General features: G+C 34.4%; 2 pseudogenes; both read right to left on the bottom strand.

Moving 5' to 3' along the window:
• Positions 1-15150: 15150 nt before the first annotated feature.
• Positions 15151-16096, bottom strand: LOC109702236 (probable E3 ubiquitin-protein ligase HERC3 pseudogene; annotated as a pseudogene).
• Positions 16097-16242: 146 nt separating this feature from the next.
• On the bottom strand, positions 16243-18100 carry LOC141410413 (probable E3 ubiquitin-protein ligase HERC3 pseudogene; annotated as a pseudogene).
• Positions 18101-18151: the final 51 nt, after the last annotated feature.

Below are 18151 nucleotides of genomic sequence, written 5' to 3'. Positions count from 1 at the left end.
AATCCAAGTATTACTGCTTATACATTCACAAATGCCAGTTTCAGTGTTGGATCATTTATTATGCTGGGTCTTTTATTTTTTTCACTTTTACTCAGAAGACAAAAGTTCTTAGAGTATTAAAACTACTCTTTAATATAACATCAAGAAAATTTATGATTATACTGTTAAAATTGGTAAGAGTTCCTTCTGATTTTAAAAACTAGGAAATATTAAAATTTGCATCTTAATAAAGTAAAGAAAACTAGCAACTAATACGTAACAATGTTCTACATAATTGTTTGGGTGAGTTAAAACATCAATGTGGAATTTAGTCATGTGATAAAATGTTGCCGAAAGAATGTATCGTTGACTGCGTGATGAGTGTGTATCATCTCAATGAGCAAAACACTCTTGTAGGGCTTTTTTTGTTTTGTTTTTTGGTGGTACTGGAGTTTGAACTAATGATTTTATGTTTGTTGGACACGTGCGCTGTCACTTGAGCCACTCCTCCAGCCCAAGCAAGAAATCATTGAAGAGCTTGATAAATTTGCCTTTATGCATCCTAACAAAAATCTTAAATTGAGAATTTAGGGTAAATTTGTTTTAGCTCAATTTACCTACAGCCAACTTGCCAGAAACTGTGTTTACTCAATTATTTTGCACATTCCTAGTATACTTGCTCCAGAGTCATAAGATTTGATCTTATTTTGTGGGTTGGACCACTTTACGTCTATAATAAGATTCTAGGAACTAATTACATCACTAACAAAAGACTGGAATTTAAACAATTCACCAATTTTAATTTAAAAAGTCAATGATAAATGTAATCAAATAAAGCACACTGGTTTGCCTGTAACTTATTTTTATAGCTTTTAATGAAAATATAATTTTTGCATAGTCTTAAAATATGTGAACATAGTACATTTTATTACTGTCTACTTTATGAGGCCACAGGTCTCAAACAACAAATTAGTATGTTCTTAATTGACCACATGATGTCAAACCCTCCTTGTATATCTTATATTTGATTTAAAATTTAATTTTCTAAGACAGTGAAACATTGCTTCTAAAACAAGAAATTTGCTATACGATTAGGAGCAATGCAATCTATTATAGGTCATTTTCTAAATTCTAATATAATATGATTTCTTTCACTTTTTTTCTAAGAAATGTTATTTAGAATGTGAAAGAAAATGTTCTGAAAAGAAAGTATTGATATTGTCTTGGAAAATCACATTCCATATAAGTACAAAAAGTTGCTCAGCAATCATGTAGCACAGAAACATTTCAAATTTTATTTAATCTATTTATAGCAAGTTTGAATAACCTATATAATTAAAAATATCTGATGGTACACATATGGCATCAAGAATCTTCCACAACTATCAGTTAAAAAATGCTTTCACAGTCAGTAAAAAAGGGAGATTATATTTTGAAACTCTCATGGAAGAAAGTAACATATCCCAATGTTAAGAAAGATGTTGGAAAATAATTAGAATAAGAAACATAAATTAAAATTCTAAATAATTGAAAACACTAAGCTTCATGATTTTCATTCACTAATATTTATGATTTGCTAATATCTTTAGATTTGAAATATTAAACTTGCATTTTTCCTTTAATATTGCCCACTGAATTATATTCATTTAGAATCTTTGCATTCATTTTCTATTTAAATAAAAATGAAGGATAAATTTTTTTCATAATATACCAGTAATGTAAAATATCAAAGTGAAATTGAATGGAACAGAAATAACTAGTTCTAAATAAAAATCAAGGGCTTTCTCAATGGTTTTTTCTTGATTATTATTCTTAATTGATTTAAAAAATTATTAATTACTATAAATAAGTTGAATAATATCAAACCATAATGTGCAAGTTCACATAAAAATATTTTTGTAAGTGTGCTAAAAATAGATTCTCTTCCTTCCTTCTTCCTTCCTTCCTCCTTTCTCTATCTCTCTTTTTCTTTCACTCACTTCCTTTCCTTCTGCCCTTGCTCTTCCTTTTTTTTCCTGTCTCTGTCTCTCTTTTTTTAGTCAATTCTAAATTCTTACTAACACACTAACATTGGGGCACTAATAAATTACAAAAGAGATCTAATTGCTGGTATTAAGAAATTTGTCATAAATTTAAAAACCAGTTACAGAAGCAGAAAAAGTTTAAATATTATCAGTAGTTTAGAGAACAAAAATATATCAATCACCATATTATTCTTTGTAAAATCAAAGAATTACCATATTCTTTGTAAAACTTTAAAGAATCATCCATTTTCATGACTGCATTAAAAAATGTGTTCATTTTAGCCATACTGGTGAATAACTTAATAATTCTTATATAATCTTGATAACTTTCTTTAAAAATCAAAATATTCCTAAAATTTTCAAAATTTGAGCATTTGTACTTGTGGATTTCAAATTTTATTTTTGAGCTATAGTTTCAATACATTGTGCTACTTGCAAGAAAATAGCTACTACCTTTGTCTCACTTTTCTTACTCTTCCTACTAAAATTCCTAGTGAAATATAAGAATTCCATCTCATGCAAACAACTTTCAGGATATATGTTTTATGTATATAAAAATATATCAAATTGAAAATAACATATAAAAGCATAGGAACAGAAGGTAAGTTCCTCAACTTGATAAATAGCATAGACAAAAACAAAACAGCTAAGATTACTCTTACTGGCAAAATACTAAAAGTTTTTCCTCTAAATTGAGAATGCAAATGAGACATATACTCTTGCCACTTTACTGAATCTTGTACTGGAGGTTCTAACCAGAGTAATTAGACAATAAAAATAAACAAACTGTACCTGTATTAAAATACATGAAGTAAAAATATCTCTTTGTGGATGTAGATCTTTTATATAGAAAGTGCTGTGAATACTACCAAAAAGAAAAACACCTGCAAGAGCTAATCAATAAGTTCAGTGAGACTGAAGGCTCTAAGATCAATATACAAAATTGTAATTGTGTTATAGGAAAAGTCTAAAATTGATTTGAAGAAAGCAATTCCATTTATAGCAGTATCCCATGGAAAAAAATACCCAGGCATAAAGTCTCAGAATTCCTGAGTTAAATTGAAGACCTAGCCAAATAGCATACACTTAAGAATTGTAATACTTAATTTTTAAGGTAGTGAGATTCCCAAATTTTTCCATAAATTGAAGATACTTCACATCAAATTCTTTTATGGCTTCTTTGAAGAAATTGATAGACTGATCCTGAGTTCAGATCAATATTAAAAGTCCCAGAAAAGGAAAGGAGTCTTACAAGGAATAAGTCAGATTACTCATTATTCCTATTTCAAAATTTTACTTCAAAGCTTCAGTTTCAGTAAACTATTAAAAAAGACTTTGTACTTCTGGCTGAATGAAAGACACAGAGATCAATAAAATAGATTTAGTATTCCAGAAGTAAACTAATATTTCAATTGATTTTCAACAAGATAATGTGACTACTCAATAGAAAAAGAACAGTCTGGTCCACACATGGGGTGGGGACAGCTTGATATCAACATGAAAATAATGAAGTTGGAGCTCTACCTCATGCTCCAACTGTATTTCATCAAACTAAAAAGCTTCTGGACAGCAGAGGAGCAACCCAGTTAAGAGATTACCTATGGAAGGGTAGGAAATATTTGCAAACCATATGATTGCTAGGAGGTTAACATCCAAAATATAAAGACTCTAAACTCAGAGTAAGAAAACAAACAATCCAATTTAAAAATCAGCAAAGGAGGCCATGCACTGGTAACTCACACCTGTAACCTTAGCTAGTTGGGAGGCTAAGATCAGAAGGATGGCAATTGAATTGCCAGCCAGGACACATAGTTTATGAAACCCCATCTCCAAAATAATGAGGTGTGGCTCAAATGGTAGAGCACCTGCTTTGCAAGTGCCAACTTCTGAGTTCAAACCCCAGTTTCACACACACACACAAAAAAACCCCAAAAAAAACTAAAATGAAAAAAAAAAAGGTAGAAAGAGTACCTGGGTAGGCACTTGTCAAAAGAAGATAGACAAAGATTGGCCAGATAATGAAAAAAAAGTCCATCAGTTATCATCAGGGAAACACATATTCAAGTTATAATCATACAAAAAATAACAAATGTGGAGAAAATGGGAATTTTGTATACTGTTGGTGGGAGTGCAATTTAGTATACTTGTTACTGAAAACAGTAAGAAAATTACTACAAAATTAAAACAAAAAGTACCATATGCACATATGCCTTACTAATCCCATTTTTTGATTTTATATATATATATATTCTAATGAAATGGAATCAGTATTTCAGAAAGGTATCAATAATGCCATATTCATTGCAGTATCTTTCACAATTGCCAAGATGTAGAATCAACCTAAGTGTCCAATGACTGGTGAATGGGTGAAGCAAAAAATGCACAATGACACAAAGAAATTCAATCTTTTTTCAAAAAGAAATTCCGTCATTTGTGACATCATGAATGAACCTGGAGGATGTTATGTGAAATAAGCTGGACAAATAAAGAAAAGCACTACATGATTTCATGTACATATGGGATCTAAAAAGTTGAAATCATAGAACGAGAGTGAAATTGTAATTGTTAGAGCCTGGAAGAATGGAGGATATGGGGTAATAAGCAGATATTGGTCAAAGGGTACAAAATTTTAGGCAGAATATTATCAAGTGAATTTATTTCCTATGAATATATTACATACATTGACATTACCAAGTGTAGATCTTAAATGTTATCACCATAAAAACATGATAAGTTTGTGAGGTGGTGGATGTTACTTGGCTTGATGCAATCATTTCACAATGTATACTAATATCAAGATATCATATTGTGCACCATAAATGTATACTTTTATTCACCAATTATCTTCAGTAACTCCAGAAAAATAAGTTAAAGACTTTTTAATCAAAGTAAATGCATCATAAAACCACTTTTCAGCAAAAATGTTTGTTAATGTTTACTGTTCTAAAGTTATACAAACTTAAGTCAGTATTCCTCCAATATAATGAAAAGAGTATTTTACCTAAATGTTTTTCTGGGAAATGGATAAGATAAATATTATATATGTTCGAAAGTATAAATTGCTAAACAAATGTCAAATATTGTCAATGTACATTGAAAATAACAAAGAATGCTGATAATATTTCTTCCAAAAACACAAGGGTATGAGTTATGATGGATGTGGACACTGCACATGGTACCAAGGGACTACATACAACTTCCTTTATATAGTTTTTGAAGTGTCCCAAGGCTTCCTTCTTCTCTTATGACAAAGCACAGCAGAGGAAGAGTTAGGACTCACTGATATCATTTCCAAAACCTCACATCATGTTTGCTAGTCCACTACATTACATTTTTTACATTCTGAAAAAGTGAAAATAATTCCAATGTGGAAAAATTAATGTTGCAAAGTGAGGCACAGAAAGGGACAATGGAATACAACATGACTTTGACGAATACTATTGAAGATAATCATCTTCCATCAAAAGTGTCAGAAAGAGAAATAATGTTGTAGAGACCACTTAGTAGCATTTCTACTTAAAGAATTTTGTAGCTCCTGACACTTTATTCATAGGAGATGACTGTCCAGCCAAGCTAAGATTGAAGTAGCTTAAATAGAACAGCATTAGCATCAGCAAGAAAGAGAGAAAGTTCCACTCTGGGGAAACTGTGTCTACCTTCACAGCTTGTGAACTTGATGTAAAAATATACTGTGTCAGGACTCTTCTTGAACTCGTTTGCATTACTCCAAACTGAGCTAAAAATAATAACCCTGGGGAAAAACAGCAGAAAGAGTAGGGTGATTGAAGTCATTATTTTGTGTGCATCTTAAGTATCATTATCCATCCATTAAGTTTTTAAAATGTTTAATAAAAAAATCTAAGAGGAGAAAATAAACTGGCAAAGCAACCATGAAAAGACTCAGGTGAGAATACACGATTTTGCAAGTGTGCTATTATTGCACTCTGCCAGCATATCATAAGCTATTCTGTGATTGCTCATGACGATTAAAATAATCTTACAAATTTTCTCCTCTGAGACATATACCAATGATGAACACCTGGAATCTGAAGGGGTTTTGAAGAAATTTTACTGAAATCTGGAAGAATGATATATTTTTTAAAGACATATTGAATAGGAAAAATATCATCTAACATTTTTAATATACTCTTGACATTACTGTGCAGTAGCTACTAAATTAATAACAGTGCAGACACATTAGATACAGTTTGCTACAATTAGGTACAAATTATGTGGTAAAAACTTCAAGGGCTGGGGATATGACTCTGTTAGAGCACTTTCCTTGAATGGACAAGAACCTAGATCTAATCTTCAACACCACAAAAACAAACAAACAAACAAAAACAGAATTAAAAAAAGAAAAATGCCATCACAGGTCATTGCTATTTAACCAAAATGTGATCTGAATTAACTATTGGGTGAAAAACAATCATAGTTAATACTTATAGTTAATCATAAGTTAATTACTTACATAAAATTAAATGTGTTCTTGGAAGCCATAAAGATAAAATTATGCAACATGTATTGCCTTGGGAATATTAAAAATGACAGAGGGAAAGAAGGTACATAATTATGGATAATAGCATGTGTTCATCTTTTTGTGCAAATGTTTTTGACAGACATTAATAAAAAAATAAAAATACATTCATGATATGTGATTACAATTTTAAAAGTTTAATCAACAAAAATGTAATTCATATCTACACAAAACAACGAAAACAAGAATTAATGGTAATAAAGTAAGAATCAAAAAGTTTAACAAATACCAGTTTATTCTTAACAAGCAGCCTGAGCTCCATAGTGATATTCCCAGTGTCCTGTCTTCAGTGCAATTAGCAAATAACAAAACAAAATTCTGATTACTCAAGAACAGTGGCTCTGAAGCTTGACAGGGCTGGCCTTGCATACAATATTTGTACCATATTGACCCTCCTACACCCTTTCCCTAGCTCTTTTCCCTCCCACTGGAACCAACCCCCCCAGGTAGAACCTGTTTTGCCTTCCTGTTCTCTGATTTCATAAAAGAAAAAAAGATGACATTTTTGTTACTTTAAGGTAGCTATACAATATCCCTGGCCATAAAGGAAATGCAAATCAAAACCATGTTAAGATTCCATCTCACTGTGTTAGAATGGCTATCATCAAAAACAGAAAGAACAAATGTCAGCGAACATGTGGGGAAAAAGGAATCCTCATACACTGTTGGTGGGAATGTAAATTAGTACAACCACCATGAGAAACAGTATGAATGCTCCTCAAAAACTAAAAACAGAACTGCCATATGATCCAGCAATTGTAGGGAAATATCAGAAGGAATGCAAATCAGTTACAATAAAGTCACCTGCACACCCATGTTTATTGCATTAATCACAGTAGCCAAGCCATGGAAACAGCCAAGATGCCCAACTATTGATGAATGGATTAAGAAAATGTGATGTTTATATTCAATGGAATTCTATTCAGCCATAAAGATGAATGAAATTTTGTCATTTGCAGGCAAATAGATGGAACTAGAGAACATAATCTTAAGTGAGGTTAACAAGGTGCAGAAGGCTAAAGGCCCCATGTTTTCTCTCATACATAGAATATACACCTAATACAAATGAAAGCAATATTATGAAAAAATAGGTTTATACTAAGGGAAGTTCAAATATGAGAGAGGGAGGGCAAAAGAAGGAAGTTAAGAAGGTGAATATGGTTGATATACTTCCTATACAAGAATGAATATACAATTTTTAAACCTGTTGAAATCACCATAAGAAGGGGACTAAGGTAGAAAGAAGAAAATTAGAGATGAACTAATTTGGGTTATAATACATATATACATAGAAATGCCATAAAGACTTGCTTTCACTGGATCAAAAGTATTTTGCCTGGGCTTCAGAAAAAATATTCAAAACTTGTATTTTTTTACTTTCTTGCACTTTTTGTTAAATGTTTTGTATTTTATCTATACTTTCCAATGTTGTCCTTTATAATGTGATAAGCAGCTAGTTTTAAATTCTAAAGATAACCAGATGTCAGTGGCTCATACCTGCAATCCTAGTTACTAGGAGGCAGAGATTAGGTTTGAAGCCCACTGGGGCAAATGGTTTGTGGGACCATTATCCCAAAAATATCCAACACAAAAGACAGGGCTGACAGAGTGGTTCAAGTGGCAGAGTGCTTGCCTAGCAAGCATGAGGCCCTTAGTTAATGCCCAGTATCCCAAAAAATTCTAATGACATTATTAACATACAAAAATTTAAAGTACTCATTGTTTCTATTTCTGAAAAGGAAGGCGTACACTATCATTTTTTAATATTATTACTACATGTATTTCCAAATTCTCCTGGTATATGATGGGCTTTTAAATTCCATAATTATTGTTTAAAAATACATAATTTTAATATTATGTTACTTTCAAATATTCCAAATATTAATAAAAGTAGTAGACTTTAATTCTAAACACAATTTTGATTTTTTTCTGTATTGACCATGACTATCATTTTTTGCTCTTTTCTTATATTTGAATTATTTTCCTGTTTCTCAGGATTTCAAAGTGAAGAAACTTATTTTCAGGAAGAATTCAAAGATATCCTGTTTGCTATCTTTTTATGCTTAAAATTTCTCCTTTTCCTTCTTCTTCTCCTCCTTCATTTTTCTGATTTTTTTATTTTTTTGCTTTGCCATGCTGGATATCAAACCCAGGACCTTGTGCATGCTAGGTAAGCACTGCGTCACCAAACTACACATCACCTCTATATTTAAAATTCTTCACTCAAAATTTTCTTCTGTTTTTATAAACAAACAATACAATGATATAAAATCTACCAGTTACAAAATTTTCCTCTTAGAACTATTTTTATTTCCATTAATTTTTGTTTGTTTATTTCAAATGGCACAATGCTCAATCAGTATTTATTCTACTCATTTTATCTTTGTTGTGAATATATTTTGATTGCTTTGTTTATTAAGGTGCTAGGTTATTTATGAGTTTCCTTCTTCTAAAATTTTTAGATTTCAGCAAGTTGAGGTTATGTTTAGAGAATTGTGATTAATTTTGATATACTTAGTAAAGGCTTTGAAATACGCAGCAATTTTCTAGCTCTTTCAATATTCATTTTTATTTCATTTGTTTTACTCTTTTAGGTTACCCTAAATAAGAAAAATGAAATAACCCAAAAAACTATGTATTTCACTATCATGTGTACTGTCAAAACCTATAAACTTTTTCATTGTGTTTTATACTCTACATTGATGATGTCAGCACTCATTTGATTCTACAAAACTCTAGTTACAATTTTTTCATTGTTGGTAATCTATTTTTAACTAATTAAAGTTTTAATTAATTGTTTATTTATTTATTATGTACTAGGAATTGAACCCAGGACAACCCATAGGCTAGGCAAGCTCTCTACCACATGAGTCATACCTCAGTCCTTTTGTTTTTGAGGTAGTGTCTTACTAATTTAGCCAGGCTTCATTTTGAACTAGAGTTCATCCCATCTGTACTTCCTAACTGGCTAGGATTGCAGCATGCAACACTATACCCAGTTTAATATTATTTATTTCATTACCTTTCCCCATACTGAAAGGAGTTGTACATTTTATGAACCTTTGATCTTCCTTGCACTGATCTTTCTACATTATACCCAATTATTACTACCTCATCTTCGACAGTTGATTTATAGAGTCAATATTTTCTTGACTAGTATTGCAAATTCAAAGAAAGATTCTTGCTCTCTGTCTCAAATGTACATAGATAGGTAGATATTTTGATGGATAGATAGATAGATGGATGACAGATACAGAGACAACCTCAGAATGAGACAGAGACTTACTACACATTGAGGCTGACTTCAAACATGCAATCCTGCTTAATTACCCAAGTGCTGGGAATAGTGGCATTGCCACCATACTTAGTCAAAAATGTATGCATTTATGACAAATCTTATAGATAATATGATCCTATATCTGAAAGACCCAAAAAACTCTACTCAAAATTTCTTAGACAGCATTAACAGCTACAGCAAAGTGGCAGGATATAAAATCAACTTACAAAAATCATTAGCTTTTCTATATACCAACAACGAACAAACTGAGAAGGAATATATGGAAACAATTCCACTCACAATAGCCTCAAAAAAAAAATCAAATACCTAGAAGTAAACTTAACAAAGGATGTGAATGACCTCTACAAGGAGAATTACACACTCCTGAAGAAAGAGATTGAGGAAGACTGCAGAAGATGGAGAGATCTCCCCTGCTCATGGGTTGGTAGAATGAACATAGTAAAACTGGTTATACTACCAAAAGCAATCTACATGTTTAATGCAATTCCCATCAAAATCCCAATGACGTTCATCACAGAGTTTGAAAAATCTACCCTAAACTTCATTTGGAAACACAAGAGATCATGAATAGCCAAAGCAATACTCGGCAAAAAAGAGCAATGCTAGATGTATCACAAGCTATATTACAAAGCAATAGCAATAAAAACAGCATGGATCTGGCACAAAAACAGACATGAAGACCAGTGGAACAGAATAGAGGACCCAGACATGAATCCACACAGCTATACCCACCTTATTTTTGACAAAGGTGCCAAAAATAAACAATGGAGAAAAGACAGCCTCTTCAACAAATGTTGCTTGGAAAAGTGGTTATTCATCTTCAAGAACCTGAAACTAGATCCATGTCTATCACTCTGAACTAGTATCAACTCAAAATTGATCAAGGACCTTAATATCAGACCCAAAACTCTGAAGTTAGTACAGGAAGGAGCAGGAAACACTCTGGAACTAATAGGTACTTCCTCAACAGAACCCTAGCAGCTCAGCAACTATGAGAAAGGACGGACAAATGGAACTTCATAAAATTAAAAAGCTATGCACAACAAAAGAAGTGGTCTCTAAGCTGAAGAGACCACCCACAGAATGGGAGAAAATATTTGCCAGCTATACATCAAAGGACTGATAACCAGAATATACTGAAAACTTAAAAAACTAAACTCCTAAAATCAATGAACCAATTAAGAAATGGGCAACTGAACTAAACAGAACTTTCTCAAAAGAAGAAATTCAAATGACCAAAAAGCACATGAAAAAATGCTCACCCATCTCTAGCCATAAAGGAAATACAAATCAAAACCACACTAAGATTTCACCTCACACTGTTAGAATAGCCATCATCAAAAACACCAGCAACAACATGTGTTGGCGAAGATATGTGGAAAAAGGAACCCTCATACACTGCTGGTGGGAATGCAAGCTGGTGCAACCACTCTGGAAAAAAATTTGGAAGCTTCTTAAAAATCTAAACATAGACCTGCCATATGATCCAGCAATCCCACTCTTAAGAATATACCTAAAGGAATGCAACACAGATTACTCCAGAGGCACCTGCACACCCATGTTTATTGCAGCGCTATTCACAATAGTGAAGTTACGGAAACAGCCAAGATGCCCCATACTGACAACTGAATCAAGAAAATGTGGCATTTATACACAATGGAATTTTAGTCAGCCATGAAGAAGAATGAAATCTCATCATTTGCAAGTAAAATATGATTCTGAGCGAGGTCAGCCAAGCTTAGAAGACCAAAAATCATATGTTCTCCCTCATATGTGGTCTTTAGATCTAGGGCAAATGCAGCAATGTGGTTGGACTTGGATCACATGACAAGGGGAGAGCACATACTGGAGGTATGGGGATAGGTAGAAAACCCAAAACATGAAAGCATTTGATGTCCCCATTGCAGAGGAACTAATACAAAAACCTTAAAGTGAAAGAGGTCAATATGAGAAGGGGATCAGGAACCAGTTAGAAATGAATCAGCTTGGGTTGTAACACATTTGTACATGAAAGCAATGCTAGAAATATTTCTGTATAACTATCCTTAACTCAACTAGCAAAAACTCTTTGTCTTCCTTATTATACTTATATCTTCTCTTCAACAAAATTAGAGATAAGGGCAGGGAAGGTTCTGCCTGGAAGTGAGGGGGGGTGAGAAGATGGGGGGTCAGGGGGGAGAAATGACCCAAACAATGTACGCACATGTGAATAAATGAATAATTAAAAATAAATAAATAAAAATAGAAACAAAATGGAAAAGCAAAATTCTGCAATCCTTCATTAAGATTTGATGTTGTACTATGGTTCCTAAATACTTCATTTTATATAAATATGTCTTTAGTTATTAGGAATTTAAAACTAGCCCTACATGAGTTCTTTGATCAGGTAGAATTTTCTTATCTTATAATAAGGAAAAGTGAGTATGTCATTTTGAAGTAAATGTATTTGATTATAAACACAATTCCTCCAAATTCCCAGAAAAAACATTTAAAATGTAGTAAGCAAAAAGTCCATCATAAAGAATGTTGAAAGTCTTAACAATTAGGGAAGAGAAAAGTCTAAGTAGAAATTTCTCAATACAAATAAAAATTTTTAAAAAGAAGATGGCAAATGTCCACTAGAAGGAGAAGCAAGGAGGGGAGAACTGAGTCAAGTAATGAACAGTCAGAGTAAGAAGAGAAGAAAGGAAAGTAAGGGACAAAGGAGGGGTGAGAAGGAAAAAAGAGACTTGAGGAAGGAGAAAGGGCTAGAGGACTTGAAGTGATTGAAAATCTGACAAGATGTTAACAATTTCCACTTTTCTTGGGTAATATAATGACTAAAAAATTCATGCAACTTGCCCCCAAATGCAAGCTCACAGAAGGAATGGAAAGCCTGTCAAAATTAGCCTTACTATCAAAGGAGCACAGCTGAACATCAAACAAAAACTGGCTGAACTGCACTCTCCATGGCTCTGTACATCATTAAGGAGGAGGGCATGGCACGCCCATAGAGGGGAAGGTGTCTACTCTCGCAAGAACCTTCCTTTCCTTCAGTGAAGATGAATGTCATAAAGCCTCAGTCACAGTAATGGAAGCAACTCAACTTTTTAGATTCAGATCTTCTGAAGTAGTCCTCTCAGGAAATTTCCAAGGATGTAGGAAAAGGAGTGCATGTGTATTTTTTTTTTAATTTTTATTTTATTAATATGTGCATAAAATGTTTGGGTCATTTCTCCCCCCTTCCCCCCATCCCCTCCTTTACCTCCCTACTCCCTCCCTTAGCCCCCCTTACCCCTCACTACCAGGCAGAAACTATTCTGCCCTTATCTCTAATTTTGTTGAAGAAAAAGTATAAGCAATAATAGGAAGGACCACAGGTTTTTGCTAGTTGAGATAAGACTAGCTATACAGCGAGTTGACATGCATTGATTTCTTGTGCATGTGTGTTACCTTCTAAGTTAATTCTTCTTGAACTAACCTTTTCTCTAGTTCCTGGTCCCCTTTTCCTATTGGATTCAGTTGCTTTTAAGGTATCTGCTTTAGTTTCTCTGCATTGAGGGCAAGAAATTCTATCTAGTTTTTTGGGTGTCTTACCTATCCTCATACCTTCCTTGTGTGTTCTCGCTTTATCATGTGATCAAAGTCCAATTCCCTTGTTGTGTTTGCCCTTGATCTAATGTCTGCATATGATGGAGAACGTACTATTTTTGGTCTTTTGGACCAGGCTAACCACACTCAGAATGATGTTCTCTAATTCCATCCATTTACCTGTGAACGATAACATTTCATTCTTCTTCATGGCTGCATAAAATTCTTTTTGTGTATAAATATCACATTTTCTTAATCCATTTATCAGTAGTGGGGCATCTTGGCTGTTTCCATAACATGGCTATTGTGAATAGTGCTGCAATAAACATGGTTTTGCAGGTACCTCTGGAGTAACCTCTGTCACATTCTTTTAGGTATATCCCCAAGAGTGGTATTGCTGGATCATATGGTAGATCAATGTTTACATTTTTAAGTAGCCAAGGCAATACTCAGTAAAAAGAACAACGCTGGAAATATCACAATACCCCACTTCAAACTATATTACAAAGCAATAGCAATAAAAACCGCATGGTACTGGCACAAAAACAGACATGAAGACCAGCGGAACAGAATAGAGGACCCAGATATGAAGCCACACAACTATAACCAACTTGTCTTTCACTAAGGCACTAAAAATATGCGATGGAGAAAAGACAGCCTCTTCAACAAAAATGCTGGGAAAACTGGTTAGCAGTCTGCAAAAAAACTGAAACTAGATCCATGTTTATCACCCTGTACCAGTATTTACTCAAAATGTATCAAGGACCTTAATATCAGACCCCAAACTCTAAAATGGGTACAGGAAAGAGTAGGAAATACTCTGGAATTAATAGACATAGGCAAGAAATTTCTCAATGGAACCCCAGCAGTTCAGCAACTAAGAGAGAGCATAGATAAGTGGGACTTCATAAAACTAAAAAGCTTCTGCTCAACAAAAGAAATGGTCTCTAAACTGAAGAGAACACCCACAGAGTGGGAGAAAATATTTGTGAGCTACACATCAAAGGACTGATAACCTGAATATATAGGGAACTCAAAAAACTAAATTCTCCCCAAATTAATGAACCAATAAAGAAATGGGCAAGTGAACTAAACAGAACTTTCTCAAAAGAAGAAATTCAAATGGCCAAAAAATAGATGAAAAAATGTTCACCATCCCTATCAATAAAGGAAGTGCAAATTAAAACCACACTAAGATTCCACCTTACCCCTGTTAGAATAGCCATCATTAGCAATACCACCAACAGGTGTTGGCGAGGATGCGGGGGAAAAAGGAACCCTCTTACACTGCTGGTGGGAATGCAAATTAGTCCAACCACTCTGGAAAAAAATTTGTGTTGAAGATGGTAAAACTCATCTTGTAATGAAATGAGAAGTTAGGAGAAGGACAAGGAGGCATTGCATGGGAAGATCAGAACTGAGTGACATTTGGGAAAGTTTAAAAATCAACTGAAGTTTTATCCAGCACAGTGCAACACAGTCACAGGTGCAAGGAATATTGGGTAGTTAGATTTATAGCAAAACCAAAACCAAGTCAATACCATCTCCCATACCAGGGCCATTTTTTTTCTCCCCATTACCAATCCCTGATTTTTCCAAAAGGTTAGTTACTACTTAAAACTTCAGAATCAACCAGGTTCAGGATTCAAAAGTCTCAACTCACTTAGACAATATAAAAATATCAATCAGTCCCGTGATATTCTCTGTAGGGCTTATTTTGGACACTGGGGAAGAAAAGAACATCAAGGACAAGCTGGAGGAACAAATTCCTCATAGTAGTCAAGGGCCTATGTCAGCCTTGCCCTCAGAACCTCTCTGCTGCTGTCTTGCAGAGGCCAAGAAGATTGTTACAAGTGCAGGCCATGGCAAATAGACCTTCCCACTTGCTGTGGACTGGATGGCCAGGCCATGGATGGGAATCTAGTCACTGCCTGTCAGGAACAACAGAATTGTCTTTTTTTTCCACTGGAAACTTATTAAATACTTCTCAGAATAGTTCACAGTGATATGACTAGTTTTAGTTTTTCTCCAGTATCACAACTCTCAGTTCTGAAGGCTGGAAAACCTCAAGTACTTTGCCATTGCATACCTTTGGTTAAGTTTCTGAAGAGAGCTGTGTCCCACTAGTGAACTGACGTTTGGAAGACATAATTTCTATAAGCACCCTCAATTTCCAGCTTGTTAACCTTGCACACGATCACAGTTTCCTCCCAGGTGTCAGCTTCTTTTATCTAATTATTCCATAATGTTCTGGTCAGATCATGAAATTGAGGCAGAATCTTTTCAACCTCCCTGTGGGGTAATCTAAAAGCTCTTGAAGACTTTCCTTCAATGCGTGACAGCTCCTCTAAGTCTTCCAAGACAGTCTTATGTTTAGTATATATTTTTTAAGATTTAAAACATATGATTCTTTTAAACACACAGTACCACAATCTGAGGAAGTTTAGCATTATACAATTCCAAATAACCCTACCTTGTACAATGGTTAGGTCACCCCCACTAGCTTGCCTCCCCCTGCAAACCCCTCCATGCCCAACTTAAAATTATTGTGAGGTTTCATCATTCTATCTCATATATGTATATGAAGCCCATCAACGTTATTCCCTTACCTTCATCTCCTCCATTCTCCTCCCCCTTCCACAATAAGCACCTGCCATGTTATACATATTTTACAGTCCCGTATTTCATTATTATTTTCAAACTCAGAGTTCAAAGGGGTTCCTCAAAGTATCCCTGTTATGCATAGACTTTGGTCAGTTGAACCCCTTCCATATTCCTTTCCTCTAATCCCCCATTAGTCAGCAGCTTTCCCTACCTGCACAGATGTAATTTATTTAGTGAATCAAGAGAAAGTAGAGGTCATCCATTGTGGAGTTGCAGAAAGCTGGTCTACATGTTATAGCAATCAAATGAGACCAGTTGCACCCCACAAAGCAGGTATCTGAAAAACACAAGAAATCTGAACTCTGACAGTTGGTAAACAATCCACAAATGGGACTCATACATTCTTTTAATTGCAAAAGAAAGCATTCCTTTGTAACATTGCTGGCATCTTCTGCTTCTTCCCTGTTGAATTTCTTTAGGAAGCTGTTTTCAAATCAAATCAGAATTAATGCTCAGGTCTCTTAGGGTATCTCTAATGAGGTCATTCCTAAAAATGTGAAGAACCAGAAAAGGGCTTCTGCTCAGCAAAGGCTCTAGGATAAGAAGCATGAAGACTTTCAGTAGGTTGGCTTCATTGATGACCATTTGAATCTATAGTTCAACATTATTTTGTAACAATTTGGCCTTGGCATGGGCATCATTTTTGACAGAAGATGAGCAAAGTGTTCCAGCATCCTGTATTATAGGTGTCCTAGCCTTAATCCTTATGTGGCAAGAACCACATGAGGTAGTATTTCTGAATGTTCACGGGACTGAAAATGTCAGGAATGAAAAACGCATCATATTTTTCCATGCTTCATGTTAATATTTACCTTATGTAACTTCTCCAAGAGATGGAGTACGGGAATTTAAAATATGTTCTTTCCTCTCATTACATAAAGGACTGTGCCATTATAGAGATTTATCACTTTCATGAACTATTTCAGACATACCTGAGATCCCCTTTTATCTACTTTGCTACAGCTTATTAGCAGCCACAAAATACCCATTGCCAAAGAAATAGCCAATGGTGTGATAAGACATGAATCCTAGAGCAGAGTAAACTCAGTTATGATTAAAGAGATTCTCATGGGCTTCAATATCCAATGGTGAACATGACTATTGGGTAACCAGGTAGTGTTCAAAGCTTTCTAACGTCTGTTCTAGAGAGTTTGTTAACCTTTAAAATAACATCTTATTTGAGTTCAGGTCAATCCCAGGGACTTGGGAACTCCTTTTAAAATGTTCATCACTTTTTTTTTCTAAAAAACTTCCAAAGTCTTTAAAAGAAAGTATCTTCATAGCAACATTGATTATATTTTTACTGTTTTGTTCTGAGAGTTTTTGTCTCCAAACTGCTGTGTTTTCATCATTTATTAAATTGGCTAACTAACATGTCTGGTTCATAGTCCTGAAGTCAAGAATAGAATTCTCATACTTGGAGCAAAGTACAAAAGTTTGGTCTACCCTACAGAAGAAATGATTAATAATATGATATTTGAAGCTCTCAGCTCAGGCTGAAAGTGGTTACTGTGGGTGACACAGTAACAATTCCCAGGAGTCTGGTACTTAATGTTACAAGAATGTCTGGTCCTAGTTCACCTCTAGCACACAACCCAATGCATAGATGGGTCCAGAGAAAGGCACCAAGGCTAATGAATTGTCTACCACAAGCAATCTGAGTAATCTCACAGCCCATCGGTTCTAGAGCTCTTCTTGAATTAATCTCATTATTCACACAGTCATGTTCAAGTTGCTCACAGGAGCCAGAACCAAAAGAAACACAATTTCACTCTGTGAGGACTACTGATTGCTCTTTACAACTAATATACATGACTTTATGTGTTTATAAGAGTTTCACATGGCATGGAGTCTCTCAATCTGTGTGTCATTAAACCCAAGCTGCCCTGCATTTATCATTCCTCACTCAATGACAGCTCCTAAGACAGACAAGGCAAATCTGTGAGCCTCTCCTGCAGCCTCTTGAACTAGTGTATGTCTTGAACATCGTGCATGGTATGGAGCATGTTGTAAGGCAAAGCTGTACATCTCATGACAGTAAGGCAGTAGAGAGAGGAAGAGAGCTGGTAGGAGTTGGGG

Source organism: Castor canadensis, chromosome 11 (genome assembly GCF_047511655.1).
Source record: "Castor canadensis chromosome 11, mCasCan1.hap1v2, whole genome shotgun sequence".
NCBI lineage: Eukaryota > Metazoa > Chordata > Mammalia > Rodentia > Castoridae > Castor > Castor canadensis.
Note: the sequence above shows the minus strand (reverse complement) of the source record. Positions and strands in the feature narration are given on the sequence as shown.